Consider the following 14803-nt stretch of genomic DNA (forward strand, 5'->3'; position numbering starts at 1 on the left):
GTCAGGCTGCATGTGAGGCCATTTGGATGTGGAAAATTCTAGTGGGATTGTTTGGTTAGAGGATGGATCCTATAGTGATCTACTGCGATAACCAGAGTTGTATCAAACTCTATAAGAATCCAGTTTTTCATGACAGGTCCAAGCACATTGATATCTGGTATCACCATCTTCGAGGCTGTGTGGTCAAGAGGATCATGTTGTTGTTGTATGTTTCGACCGAGGAACAGGATGCAGGTATTTTGACGAAGGAATTGTCAAAATGCAAGTTTGAGTTCCACAGAGACAAGATTGGGGTTACTGATAATCCCTTTCTTGTTGAGAGGGAGTGTTGAAAATAGCAACAAGAAATGCTAAATATAGAAGTGCTAAATTTAGTACTGCTATAAATATCATTTCAGAATACCCTCCTATTTTAGTTAGTCCCTGAACTAAAATAGAGAAGTAAAATTCGAATTTGATCTTAGCAGTTGTTTCTAAAATAATTAATTAATTCACCATGAGTTAATTAGTTGTAGAAAATCAAACATGAAGTCTATGTGGGGACATGCAATAGTTTCTCCATTAATTGAGGAATTTATCCATCAATTAAAGAGATAAGGATGAGTTGTAATATTGAGTTGTAATTAGTTGGCTCAGTTAATTGAGTCAAGTCTAGTTAGATTAATTCAAACAGTTTGTTGAATTAATTGTGAGTTCAGTTAGTTAATGCATGCATGCATGTAACTGCTGCACTTCAGATAATTGAATATTCTCTCATAAATAACTCATGCATGTTAGTTCAGACAGAGACCTAGTTGAGATCAGATGGAGGGACAGTGTACTATCAGTTGCTAGAATATTCCATTGTGAATATCCCTTGCATGCAGAAGGAATTCTTTCCTTGAGGATTGCGCAGTTACTTCTTCAGGTTTTGTGAGTGTGATGAGGCCAATTCACACATGTGGCTTCACTGGACCCCAAGAAAAATTGCGCAAGGAAATAGGAGGCTTGGAGGGCTTGAGGAGGACATATACAATGTCTATTCAGTCTGTGAGTTGTATTGTTTGATTGCAGAGAGAGCAGGATAGCTTGAGAGCTGATTCTTTTTGTAACTTGAACAAGATTTCCACTTGTATGATAATACAGAGATTGGGGTTTTAGGCTGAGGCTTTCCCCAGGTTATTCCTTCTGTGTTATGTGTGATTGATTTATCAATTCTCAGTTATATGTGTTCTCATTGATCATGCTCAATTTGATTAAGCTTCTGCAAATTTTGTTGTAGAAGTAGATCTTGTATTTTGCTTTAGTCTATTGCATACTCTGTTGATCTACAATGGGAATTTCTACACGATCAATTAAATAGTTTTCCGCTAAAGAGTAGAGTAGATTCAAGTCTTTTGTTTTAGAAAATTACATTATCACTTTTGAATCTACAAGGAATTTCTACAAAAGTCCCACAAGGTCTATACAGGGGCCACATGGTAACACAATGATGACATGGCCTAATGTAATTAGCCAAACTTTTTATGGGAATAACCTTCAATCCAAGAGTCAAATTGAGGTAAATTTTTATTGCCGGAAATCTCTTGATGAGCTTAACGCGATGGTGGCATTCATCTTGATATTTGAAGTATCTGAGAAAAAAAGTTGTATGACCCCATCTTCACAGCAGACCTTGGAGATCAGGTCAAAGCAAATAGGTAACACCTCCCACAACTCGAGATAGGAGAAGGAGGTGGGAGGGAGTGTTATAGCCTATATGGTCCAAACTTTGGCATTAGAGGTTTCATCCTAATATCACTCACTTCCTCTACTAACTTCTTCGTAGAAAAACATTGATGTGGGATAAGCTTCTCTCGCGGGGATATGTAGGCCCTTTGCATTATTTCCTTCATTGGGTAAGCAATGAGAACATAGAGCATCTTTATCACTTATTTTCCAATTTTCGACAAAATATGGAACATGTCCTACAACTTCTTTAGATAGATTGCTATATAAAATTCCAACACTAATGGCTTGATTAGGGATTGGCATCCCTCCCCCTTTCAAAATCTAATTCTCTATAGTGCTTAGAATATTATTATGGTCTTTGTCCTAAATATCCTTTGGAAAGAGCGAAATTGATGTATCTTCCTCAACTGATAAGAATCTATCCTAACTCTATGGAACACTTGTCTACACAATATCAAGGAAAGTATACTCTATATTCAACCACTAATCCTAGTCTTCCTTCCCTTCCACCCTCTTAAAGCAAGAATGCCAAGAAATTGTTACCTAGTATATCAAAACCCCAATGGGGATCTTATGATAAGCATTAAATGGGACTTAAGGACTCGATGTGCCCTCCCACTGCCTCCCCCCTACCCATGTCGCAACCCCACAAAGAATTAATGGGACGCTTCCTCCCAAGGACAGTGGGAAAGGCCCCTTGCCATGGTTTTCATCTATTTGTCTATGTGAATTAGGTTCATTCCACCATGCTCTAATTCCTAGGTCACTGGTTAGTTTTATGGTCACTCTTTCGACACCATCTTGTATTGTTTCCCCTACCCACCATGCATATGGGGCCTTTTTTGGTCATTCAAGTGTGTTTCCTTCTGTATGCTTTGATGGATTTACCTCCTCCCCTGGTGGCTTTTTTGATGGTGAAGTCATGGCCCCAAGCTTGTTGTTGGTGCAACCTGCTTAGCAAGTTATCATGGCTTCTTTCTTCCATATATTCCTCTTGCAGCTTTGCTCCTAGCTCTATCCACGTCTATATGATGTCTTGTTGCCTCCAGTAGTCATGACTCGCCAACAAGCTCATCGTTGATTGGGAAGTGGTGGTCAAGTTGCTTCAAAGGGCTCTCAAGAATTATTGTGTGCCAAATCTTCAACCCACAACGACCATGAAAATACACCTTCAAATATTTAGGAGGAAATATGTCTCAAGGATGTGAAAATTCGACAAGAATGGAAAGTTATTTTGGATTTAGAAGTCATGGTCAGCATATCCTCTTCGGTTCTTGATACAAGCAAATATAGAGGTATCCAAAATCATCATCTTCATATATTGGATTTGTAGTAGCATGTTAAGTTGATGTTGGGGAAGATTTTGGTAGACAAGAGACAAACTCAAGTCAACCTCATGCACAGACTGTATGAGCTTAGAGTTCTTATGTTAAATGTGGAAGGAAGTCTTTCCAAGCTCGAGATGGGATCATTGCCTAGCCCTTTAATTACATCACTATGTAAGGTTTAGGAATAGCCCATCAACCTTGATACTTCACTCTCATCCTAATGTTAAGGTTGTTTATATTTTATCATTTCAGTTAATGCTCCTCATGCTTACCCATATGGGTTATTGATAATTTATTTTTAGAGTTTATGTTTGTCCTTTTTTACTTGTTTCCCCGGACTCTACAATTTTCAAAGGCTTCCCATTTTGGTTCTTGTTGCTAACTTCCCCCATAGTGGGGCAACATTCTCCCTTTTCATTCTCAAGTTTTGGAAAATGAGTTGAAGCTAATTTTGATAGTTATTGACTTTATATATTATTGTCTCTAGCTGGTTTCAAAGGTGGAAGGCTAGAGACAGTAAGGCTAGTATATCTGATGTAAATATTTGTTATTTAAATGCAAAACCAGCTTACAAAAAAAAGATTTGATCACTTGATAAAAGGTGAGAATAACATGAAAAAATATTGACCTTAAAGGTGTAGACTTGGTTTGTATGGGGTTTAGTCCCCATCAAGTCACAAGTTCGAATCTCATGGGGAGGGTTGAGGGTAGGAGCAGGATAAAAAGTGTCCCATTGGGCATCAGGATATTTTTTAGGTATTCAAATATTATGCGACTATTATAGTTTAAAAAATCATGCATATAGCATGTAGGCGAATATTCAATAAAAAAAACATGTAAATTACTATTAAAAATGGTAATTTTATGGCATATATATATATATATATATATATATATAGTGGAAAATATTTTTTTCAAAAAATGTCTAAAAAATACCCAATTAGTGAAATTTCAACCCTAAAAAAAATTCTCTATTGAGCATCCAGGCTCAACTGAGTCTTGCACAATTCTGGTGACAACATCCCCAAGTTTTGCAAATTATTCTTCCATCCAATATTGGAATTTCCCTTGACCTCGGCTCAACTTAGCTAGCTTGGGAAAAAAACTTCAATTTAAATTTTTCCTTTCCCTTTTATAATAATCAAGATTAACATAGTCCCAAGGGGGCAACTCAATTGGTGATCAAAGTAATGTGAAATCTATGAAAACTAGGAGATCCAAGGTTCAAATCCCACCGAGTGTGACCTAGTTTATGGAGAGGAGGATAAATTGTAGACCCCCAATGGTTTACTAGTAGTTATGTGTCATGTGCATTCCTAGGTTCCTCTGGGATACAAAAAAAAAATCAAGATTAACAACGTTGAGGGTTAGCTCAATTGGTTGAGGTCTCATTGCTAAAAGCACATTGTTATTGGGAGATCACAGATTCAATTATCCTCATGCCCTTTAGGTTAGGCTCGAATTAGTTTAGTTGGGAGGTGTAGACCTACCCTAATTTTCCATGGAATAAGTAAATAAATCGAGATTGACTCAATGATCATCATTATCATTATTGATGACAATGGGTAGGAAGTAAATGATAACGATTATCAATATCGTGTGACAATATAATGTATGGGTTATAACACTAATTTTGGAAAATGTTTAAAACTAATTCAATGAGTATGAAATGGAATCCATGTGTTAGTGAGAGGAAATAAATGCTTCTAGAAGATTTTTTTTAACGACATACTTGTCAATGTGCTTAGAATATAAGAAGTGTTCAAATATTAGTAAAATCTTTTTCTAATCCTTCTTCAAAAATATTAAGGGCAAAATAAAATAATATATGATAATTAACTAAATTATAAGCATTTAAAAATTTTTAATTCAATTTATGTTTGTTATTTTCAAATTTTAATTAATGAAAGATTGAATCAATTTAATATACAAATATTTGTGAATTGAGTTTATTTTGGGTGGTTGAGAAGAATGATGGTTATCCTCCCCACCTAAATTCTATTTAATAAACTTCTAAATTTTCTCAATACATTTTAGTGTTTATAGTTATAAGTCATTTTCATTTGTATCATTTTAAATTAAAGAACATTCTCTTATAAATTTTCTAAAAACATTTTTAATGTTTATGGTTACAAGTCATTTTCATTTATATTATTTTAAATTAAGAAACATTCTTTTATAAATTGTTAAATGCATTTTAATATTTGTGGTTATAAGACAATTTCATTTAATAAAAATATTTTTTTAGAATTTAATATATATTCATTATTTTAATTAATTAAATTTCAATCAAGGGGTAGCAGGAGATGGAGGGGTGCTCTATGGCCTCAAGGAAATTAAAGTTGCATAATATTATAGGGGCTTAAGATGCATAACAAACAAGGAAGCTTAAGCTTATGTTGTTGTATGGTGTGTTAGGTTGTTCATGAGTCCCAAAAACACCTTCTTTGCAATTGGTTGCTTCCTACAAAGAGTATACAAACAAATGAAATGTGTTAGTGGATAAACATGGACAAACAAAGCATTGAAAGTAATGGAGACAATGCATGAACAAAACTAAACTAAATAATACACAAAAAGCTTGTGAAGCAAAACAAATCAACAAAGGTATAGGAAAATGATCCTCTTTATTGATTGTTGGTGGTGGAAGAGTTATAATAAAAATATCAAAGACACTTGAAGAGAGTTGTTTGAGCAATGGTGCTCAAAATATCTCAACAAGGATTTCCCATTTTCAATCTCTTTTGCAAGCTTTTTCTCTCTCAAAGAAGCATACAAAACTCTCTACAATGATGGAATTCTCCTAACAATGGTATGCTAAATTGCTTAGGAAAAATTTTGGCAGCATAACTATGCACAACTTCTTCTTGTTTTTGGCTCTCCATGAACTTGTATCTATAGAAAATTTGAACACTCCTCTCCTTGGGCTCATCAGTGTGGTTTTTTTCTTCATAAATGAGATGAGACCTACCATCTACTTGTCATTAACGCTTCTTGGGGCTCAAGGGTCAGATGGTCAACCCATCATATCAATAGCTGAAGTGCTTTTCAAGCAAGTTCGCATCCTGAGGTGTTAACTGGACTTTTCATGACCCTCGTGGCTATCGAAGAAAAAATTGTGAGGTAATTAATTCCCAGTAGTGGTGCACCCGTGAGGGTCAATTTTTTTACTGAACCTTAAGAAAGCTTTTGATTTTTGGGTCTTCATGGTGTTTCCAGCTAAAAATATAACCTCTGTATGTGTTGATCATTGACTCTTAGTGTAGACTTTTGTTGCGTACAAATGAGTGTACGATTTTATGAAGTTAACAGTTGTCTACCAAGGGATTTAGTTAGCCAAAGAAAATCAGGGAGTTTCTCTCATTGTTTTGGGTGACGCCTGCATTTTTATTCATCATTTGGTGAAGGGATTCTCTTTGAGGTATAAAACATTAGAGAGTCTTATCAAAAGAATTAGGAAAACAATGGAGAGGTTCTTCTCAATAGTGTATTTACATGTTCTTGGTGATCTCAATAAAGATGTAGACTTGTGTGTTAATTAAGGGTATAAATTAAGATTGAGAGATTTAAAAATGAACAGTCGAATCAGACCATCTCCTATTCCTTAGAGCTAAATGGATTAACATTGCACAAGTATGAAATATTGCATTATCAATCTATAATAATATGACAAGCACATTTTGTTTTTTGGTGGGTCAATTTTATAAGGTATATACCTACAAAGCCCCATTTTTTTTATCCAACTTGGAGTCCCTCCAGAAAATTGTGTAGTTTTGTGGAATAAGAGGGCTCGGGGTTTTTTTTAAGATACAGTTATATACTACCTGATGTACTTGCTAAATCTAGGTGCAACTTGCACATAAATAAAAAATTCTCATTCTAGTTAAAATACATACATAAATAAACTAAAATTATATATATATATATATATATATATATATATATATATATATATATATATATATATATATAAATATATATATATAAATTCTCATTCTAGTTAAAATACATACATAAATAAACTAAAATTATATATATATATATAGTCTCACGAATGTGGTCCAATGGTTAGGTGGGGAAGTTTAGTCCCCACAAGTCTTGTGGTCCAATCCAAGGGAGGACTATGTATGCCAAAAAGTTGCTCCATGCACAATTTCTTCAGTTGATATATGTGTGTGTGTGTGTGTGTGTTACACGTGATTGTTATTTTAAAGTAAATATATAAAAAATACATGTGATTGTTTATGCTTATATGTAATTTTTGTTTAATATTTTTTTAATTATATATATATTATTTTTAAGGATGTTTAACATATAAATTTGTATTGGTTAACAAAGTATGAGAATTCTAAATGTATTTAATATATTATATAATTTAATTTAATTTAACCGACATTAACATATAGTAAGATTAATAATGTAAATAATAATTGTAAATATAATTAATTCTACTTCGGATAGGGAACTAATCGAGAATGGGGGGACAACCACTACCCCACCTGGCTAATGAGCTAGGGACATGGCAATATGCCCCCAGAAAGATTAAACGAAGGCCTATGCAACTGTTATGAGACCTCCTTGTGTGTAGACGAAGAGGTGGTGAAAGGGAGTATGTGGTCTCTCTGAGGAGTTTAAGCATGTGGAGTGTGTGATCAAAATGAATATTTGCATGACTATCCATTTCTGGGCATATATAGAAGCTACTGTGGTGGGAAAGGATATTCAATGTTCAGAAAGGAAGATACGTGCAATGGCAAAACCCAGACCTAAATGGCCATTTGTTGTAATAATCCATTAGAGAATGTGTAGCGCAATGGAACAACCATCCCAATTTACCGAGTGGTTGTTGGCTACTTCCAAGATTTGTGGGTTCATTTGGAAATAGGTAAAATTGTGTGGTGCTTTAGTATTAGTTTTCTCTAGTTAATTTGGTTAACCTCCAGGGAAATCGGGCAAGGAAGGAATTCACATTTATTTCTTTCTTATCCTTGGTATTCATTGGTTATCTCTTCTCTTTTGTTTTTGAGGTAAAATTGGGTCCTTATCTTGGTCGGTGACCTTTGATATCAATCTCGGTTTCTATTCTTTGGTAGTGGTTATTATTTTCCTTTTCAACCAACGGCTTTGGGTCTATATTTTTCTCATGGTTGTGTTATAGTGCATGCATGGAATTTCTTATGGTTTTTATATCAACTTATGGCTTGCTGTTGTGAGGGATATTGGGGGATGAGTTTTTTTAGCATTAGTATTGGTAGTGCCTTTCCTTCTCATTCCTATCTCCTTGGTTGTGTTTTATTGTCTAAGTGGTCTTTTTGGTGGTCCTTCAATCAGTTTGTGGTTGGGTGGTTTAGTGGTTGTGGGACTTTAGCTTTGTATATGTTGGTGATGTTCTTGTCTAGGAGGAGGCTCAATTCCCTTGTATACATCTTGGCTTTTTTTTGTTGTCAACTTGGCGTGATTAGTGGTACCCATGTAATTTTGTGGTTTGTAGTTGGTAGGGATCATGGTGTTAGGGCATAATTGGTTTAATTTTATTCCTATGTTTGGTTGTAATGGATTTCATCCTAGTTGGTCCTTGTGTCAATCAGCTATTGGTCCTTAGCCCGTGCATTTTGTGGCAAACTCTTTCATTCAATGGTCTACTTGGATAGTTAAGACGTGGTTTGAATCGAGATATCAATTTGATTAGTCAACCATGCCACAACATAGGGCTCTTGTTATAAGGGGGGTCGCTTACTATCAAGAGCAAGCCCACCAAGGGCATACATGTATGCACCATCGTATAAAGGATTTTGCCTCTCATTACCAGGAGCTCACACTAGCCTATATACAGGAAGAACTCACCTGGGTAGAAGGGGAAACCTCTTCTCAAAGGACCCCCCTCTTAACAACTAAGCTATTGACTCAATGGAATTATTGTATCCTAGACATAGGTCATGAAAGGGGTTTATTCAACAAATATATGCAGACAATGGATATTTATTGGAAAATGAAGTTTCTATTGGTGCAGACTCTATTGGACCATTATAAAACTCACACAGACATTCTTCATTCTTTGGAGCACCTACACAGGGACTTGAGGGATCTAGATCAAAGGATAGAGAATATTGAGAAACATCTCGACATTCCTCTAGTGGCAAGAAGAACTTCAAAGGATCTAAAAGAACCTATCCAAGTTGCAAGCTTGGACTCTAATCCCTTAGCATGCTTGTGATATGGATATGGTTTTTTATTTCCTTTGTTCTGTTACACTTGTACAAGGCTAGTTAGGCCAATGTCTGAGTTTTAGTTTAGATATTTTTGTCTCTTTTAGCTCTCAGTTGTCTCTCTCATCCTTAAGGAAATTTTATTTCTGGTTATGGTTCGGTCTCTCTTGCTAGAGACTAACTTGAATTTTGTGATCCTCTATGTAAATTATAGTTTTTACACTTAATAGAATTCACCCCACAAAAAAAATATTGTTAATTCTAATAATAATATTTTTTTTATTAATAGTCCTAGGGGGCAACTCAATTGGTGATCGAAGCAATGTGAAATCTTTGAAAACTGAGAGATCCAAGGTTCAAATCCCCCTTGGTTGTTACCTGGTTTACGGAGAGAAGGATAAGTCATAGACCCCCAGAAATTTACTAATAATTATGTGTTAAACAAACTGCTTGATTCCTCTAAAATACAAAAAAAAATATTAATAATATTTTAATTTATTCTACATCTAAAATTATTAATAATATTTTAATTTATTCTACATCTAAATAGTTAATACACATTACTATATTCAACTTCATTATATTTTAGTAATTGTTTAACATTTAAAATACGACACAACACCTCAAAATATCATTTTATTGATTTATCATTTTTTTTAGTTTCTCTTACAATTCTCTACTCCATTAACAACTTTTTAAATTAATTAACATTTTTTTCTCACACTTCAACAAATATTATCTTTTCTCCTTAAATTTTAAATTTAAATAAGAGAAAAAATATTTCATTTTCAAATTACAATTATTTAAAATCTTTACCTCTAATTACATCAATCATTATCAAATAAACAAATTGCCTACTCACCAAATACATAATTCTTCGTTATAACTTTCAATCTTAAGAAGAAGAAAAAAGTTACATCACACCTACACTTTCTCCCAACCAAATAAAATTTTGTAGGTTGAGATTAACAATATTTGTTCACTTAATAAAAGATGGAAATAATAAGAAATAATTTTAACTTATAAAATATAGATTAGTTATTTTGTATAGAGTTTGGTTCATTAGGTCACAGAATAGAAGCTATTTATGGGTAATAAAAAATTCATTAAAAACACAAAAACTCAATTAAACTTTACACAATTTTATAATCATTAAAATTAATTTAATATTAATAGTAATAATGACAAGGAAGTTGGTGTAATCTACTTTGTCTTTTACATTTTATTTGTTAATATATATAGAGAAAAAGAAAAGAAAAGATATAAAAAAAATATAGAAAAATAAAAAGAAAAATAAAGAAATCTCGTGCAGAAGGTGTGCTAATCTAAATGTCATCATACATATATTATTAATTAGTTATTAATTAATTTAAATATTAATTAGCAACTAATTAAATCTTTTTATAAAGCTTGATTTGTCATTTTGCCGTTTATTGTAATAATTATGTTATTTTGGACCGTCGGATGTTCCCCGCCCAGATCAATGGCTGGGGGAACATTTCGGACCCCACCCACCCCCCTCCTCACGTTTCTAACGTTTAACCAGGGGGGTCCAAAAATTTGAATTCGCAAAACTGTCACCCCCGACATGTCCTCCTCTTGTTCATTTTGGACCCCCCCTCTCCAAAACTATTTACCATCCACCCTCTGAAACCATTGATTGACCATTTCCACTCCGCCTCCGCCATTTTTCCAACTCCCATTTGTCCATTTATTAATTGTTATATTATCCAATCACTCCACCACGACTGTTGCCTTCCCGCAATAAATACCACACTCCTGTCAATGGTTATCCCTCCAAACAGTTTAATCCTCATGCATAAATAAAACATATACATTTTACCTCCATTTATTTTCCTTATGTTCATCCTGCAGATGCATGCACATGTCTGGGACAACCAACATCAGAAACACAGCGTTCGTCACAACATCAATCATCTAATCACCTGGTAAAACAACAGTCCTTGCCTAATTACATCTTCAGTATGTCTTCTTCTAAAGGAAAGTCTAAATTGGTTGAAGAAAATCCAATGTCACCACTATTGTAGACTTAGATAAATTACCCTTAGTTGACCAGCAGTACAAAATTTCTGAGACCCAATGTGAGTTCGATCTCTATGAACTGCATAATTGGGCCAAACAAAAAATTTATGATGCTAGTGATGAATTGAGCATGTGGGACTCCTTCCTGCCTCAATTCATTTTCCCTTAGACTCATTTCTTTCTAAAATTTGTAGCTTGGTGTCATTTTAGGTACATTCCAAGTCAAAGAGCCATTATTGCTCAAAATAATGATATTTTGTTCACAATATCCCCTGAGTCTATATGCCAAATGCTTCAGGTTAAACCTTTATCCCCTCTGCAACCTTTTTCTGTAGATGCCCTCATGGAAATCTATAAAAAAAAATCTCACATTCCCTCAAAGAGCTAAGATTTTCGAGATAGTTTAACCTGAAAATGTAGAACTACCAAGAACAAATCCTCCATACCCTTCGTCAATGTTTCCAAAGATGACTAGATAGGCTATCTCAATGGTTTCTTGTCTATTAGGTTATCTAACTGATCAGTGGGTTAATGAAATTATTCTAGGATTTCTATCAATGTTTTTAGTAGGTGAAAAACCCTCAATTATCTTCAATTATATTGAATTTCTGTGAGAAGCTATACATGATCAATTCTTGAAGTTTTCTACTGAAGGAGATTTTAAATACCAATCAGTTCTTGTATACCTATTCTTGTTTCATCAAGTAGATAAATTTCAATTTCCATTACAGAAGTTAGATGAACAGGGTAATCCTCAATCTGTAATTCATTGGACTTCCTTGGTAAGGAAGAACACCAATGAATTTTCCTTCAATGATTACACAAATCAGTTCCTATATATGGTTTCATGCTTGCTCAATAGTGATGTTGTTCCTAGGATTTCACCTGAAATCAAGAGAATTCTCCACCTCAATGAGCAAACAAAGACTATAGATTGGTACTTATATCAAAACTACACAGAGATCAGAGTATATGGATGTGATCTTCCTCCATATAAGTTGTCTAAGTTTGTGCTAATCAAGATTTTTGCATTAGAGTATATCAGGCAGATGATGAACATGGATGAGTTGCACTTTGTGTCAGCTAAGAAAAAGTCTCAATTCAAGTTAAAGGCCCAAATTGGACCCTTCATTTGCAACACCAGAGCAACAGCGAAGGAAGCAAGTCTTCTTTTGAAACAAATGAAGTTAAAATAAGTTTTACCTAGTCTTATGATCCCTTGGGGATTATTTCTAAGTTAAGGGTAGAACATAAAACTACTCGTTATGCACACACTCCCAGACCGAACATTGAACAGTACATGAATCAAGAAGAGTGGCGGGAGAATACATTGTAGGAAGCAGAGGAGCAGGTCTTCATTTCAACAACATCACAGACTCCAGTTCCATAGGAGAAACATGCTAAGAGGAAAAGGGAAAGTGTTTCCCCTTCAATTTCAGAAGTTTCAGAGACAAAGTTCATACAAGAAGAAGAAAAAACCAAATCCTCTTGAAGAATAATTTCAAGAAGAAAATTCGCAGGAACAGACTACACTAGTTCTGATAGGTCCCCATGCTACAACTTTTCCAAGGATTGAGGAGATTTGCTCAAGTTCTCATGTATCCTACGTTTCTCAAGACCCATTAGAAAGAGCTCAGACAGGAGAGCTAACTCACAGTGCAACAAAACCAAGTATCTTTGTTAGATATAGGGAAGTCAAAAAGAAAAATGAAGCACTAAAAGCCACCACCTATTCTAAATTCTAGAAGCAGACTTCAGCTTCTCAACACGGGCTTCTTTCTGTACTGGATACTAAGAAAGGACAGTTTCATATGGCCCTCCTAGAGCCTAAAGTTCCCTTCCCTAAGACTATAGAAGATTACAAAAATTATGTTTTTGCTTTTGATACCAAACAGATTCATCCTATTGACCATATTGATTTACACAAGCAAGCTGGAGAAATTTACTCCACCTTGACTAGTTCAACAATGGCAACATGTAAGTTGCGAGTTTCATTAAACAATATTCAGTCACAATTAAAGTTAGAAAACATATCATCTCTGGCTAAGGATACCAAAATAAAATCTATATTGGGATATGATCCCAGTGATGTGAAGTTTGCTAAAGAAATGATGAGGAACAAAATTGTTGATATCCTAGCATTAAGAAAACAGCTAAAACTCCCTACCATAGAAGATCCACAAACTAATGAAATTGGTGATTTGGAGAAAGAGAAAGAAATCATGTTTAAGATTATTGTTGAACAAAATTTGTAGATACAGAAGATGGAGACTGAACTAGAGAATTTATTAAAGGAAAATGAATAACAAGTTGTTGTAGCAGCATTTATTCCCATAGCAACAACTTCTATTGCAGGTACTTCAATAGCGGGGACTTCTATTGCAGCAGCCATAATAGTGGAAACACATTCCATAGATTCAACGGTTGATCTAGCTAAATCTATGGGAGATTTATCCTTAAAGGGTCAAGAAATTGAAAAGCTAAAAGCTCAACTTAGCTATCTTCAGGAGCAGAAAAATAAAACTGGTAATGCTTACTTGGCAGAGCTTCAGAAAAGCCATAGGCTAACTCAGAGAATAGAGACCCTTGAAAATGAGACTGTTATTTCTCAAACTATTGCACAAGCCAAAGAGAATATCTGGTTGGATATAAATGAATCCATAACTAACTTATGGCCTTCAATTGAAATCATTTTTGAGCAGGAAGAATTATTGGAGAAGTCAAAGGAGGTAATAGCAAAAGTAAAGAAAGATTTGGGTCATAAATGAGGAGATGCAACATCATTGATCAGAGCTTTGAATTCGAAAACAAGGGAAGAGCTGGAAGATTGTGACATTGAAGACAGAACTAAAACTATTCTGGAAGTCATAAGGATACTTACCAAAAGAAATTTAATGCTGCAATTAGAAAATAAGTGTCATAATTTAGAAGCTAGCATATAGAAGTTTCATAAAAAAATTAATGTGCTTCATCAGAAAGGACTTCCATGTTTGAGAGGAATAGGAGACAGATTGGTTCCCTTTAGAGAATACCAGCGTAGACTACATTCTATAGTTGTGGACAAATCAAGATTTGCTAAGATCAAGGGAACCATTACAAGGAAGGCTTTTATTGAAGGTTTGAGTTTTGATTTGTTAATCCAACATGAAATCAAACATTTGTTCATAGTCAAACCCACCTTTCAGAAATACACTGAAGTGGATGAGACTTACAAAAAATTAATAAAATATTCCATTCCTGATGAAGAAAGATGGGAAAAGATATGTCAACTCATTGATTGAACAAACAACATGTTTCCAGCAGCAGGCAACAGATTTTCAGCAAGAAGATGCAAGTTTATAGGAGCAAAAGAATATATGATTAGGAAAGGCAACAAAACAACAACTTTTACAGCCTCAGTCATCACTAGAAGCCTCGAATTTTGTGCAAGATGTCCAAGAAGTTCAAGTTTCCTATTTTATAGTTCTATTTTTGTAATTAGTTTCAAAGATATTTTGTAAATAAATATTGATTTTT

Source organism: Pinus tabuliformis, chromosome 9 (assembly GCF_031772625.1).
Source record: "Pinus tabuliformis cultivar Carrire ecotype Pingquan chromosome 9, CPIR1, whole genome shotgun sequence".
In the NCBI taxonomy this organism is placed as follows: domain Eukaryota; kingdom Viridiplantae; phylum Streptophyta; class Pinopsida; order Pinales; family Pinaceae; genus Pinus; species Pinus tabuliformis.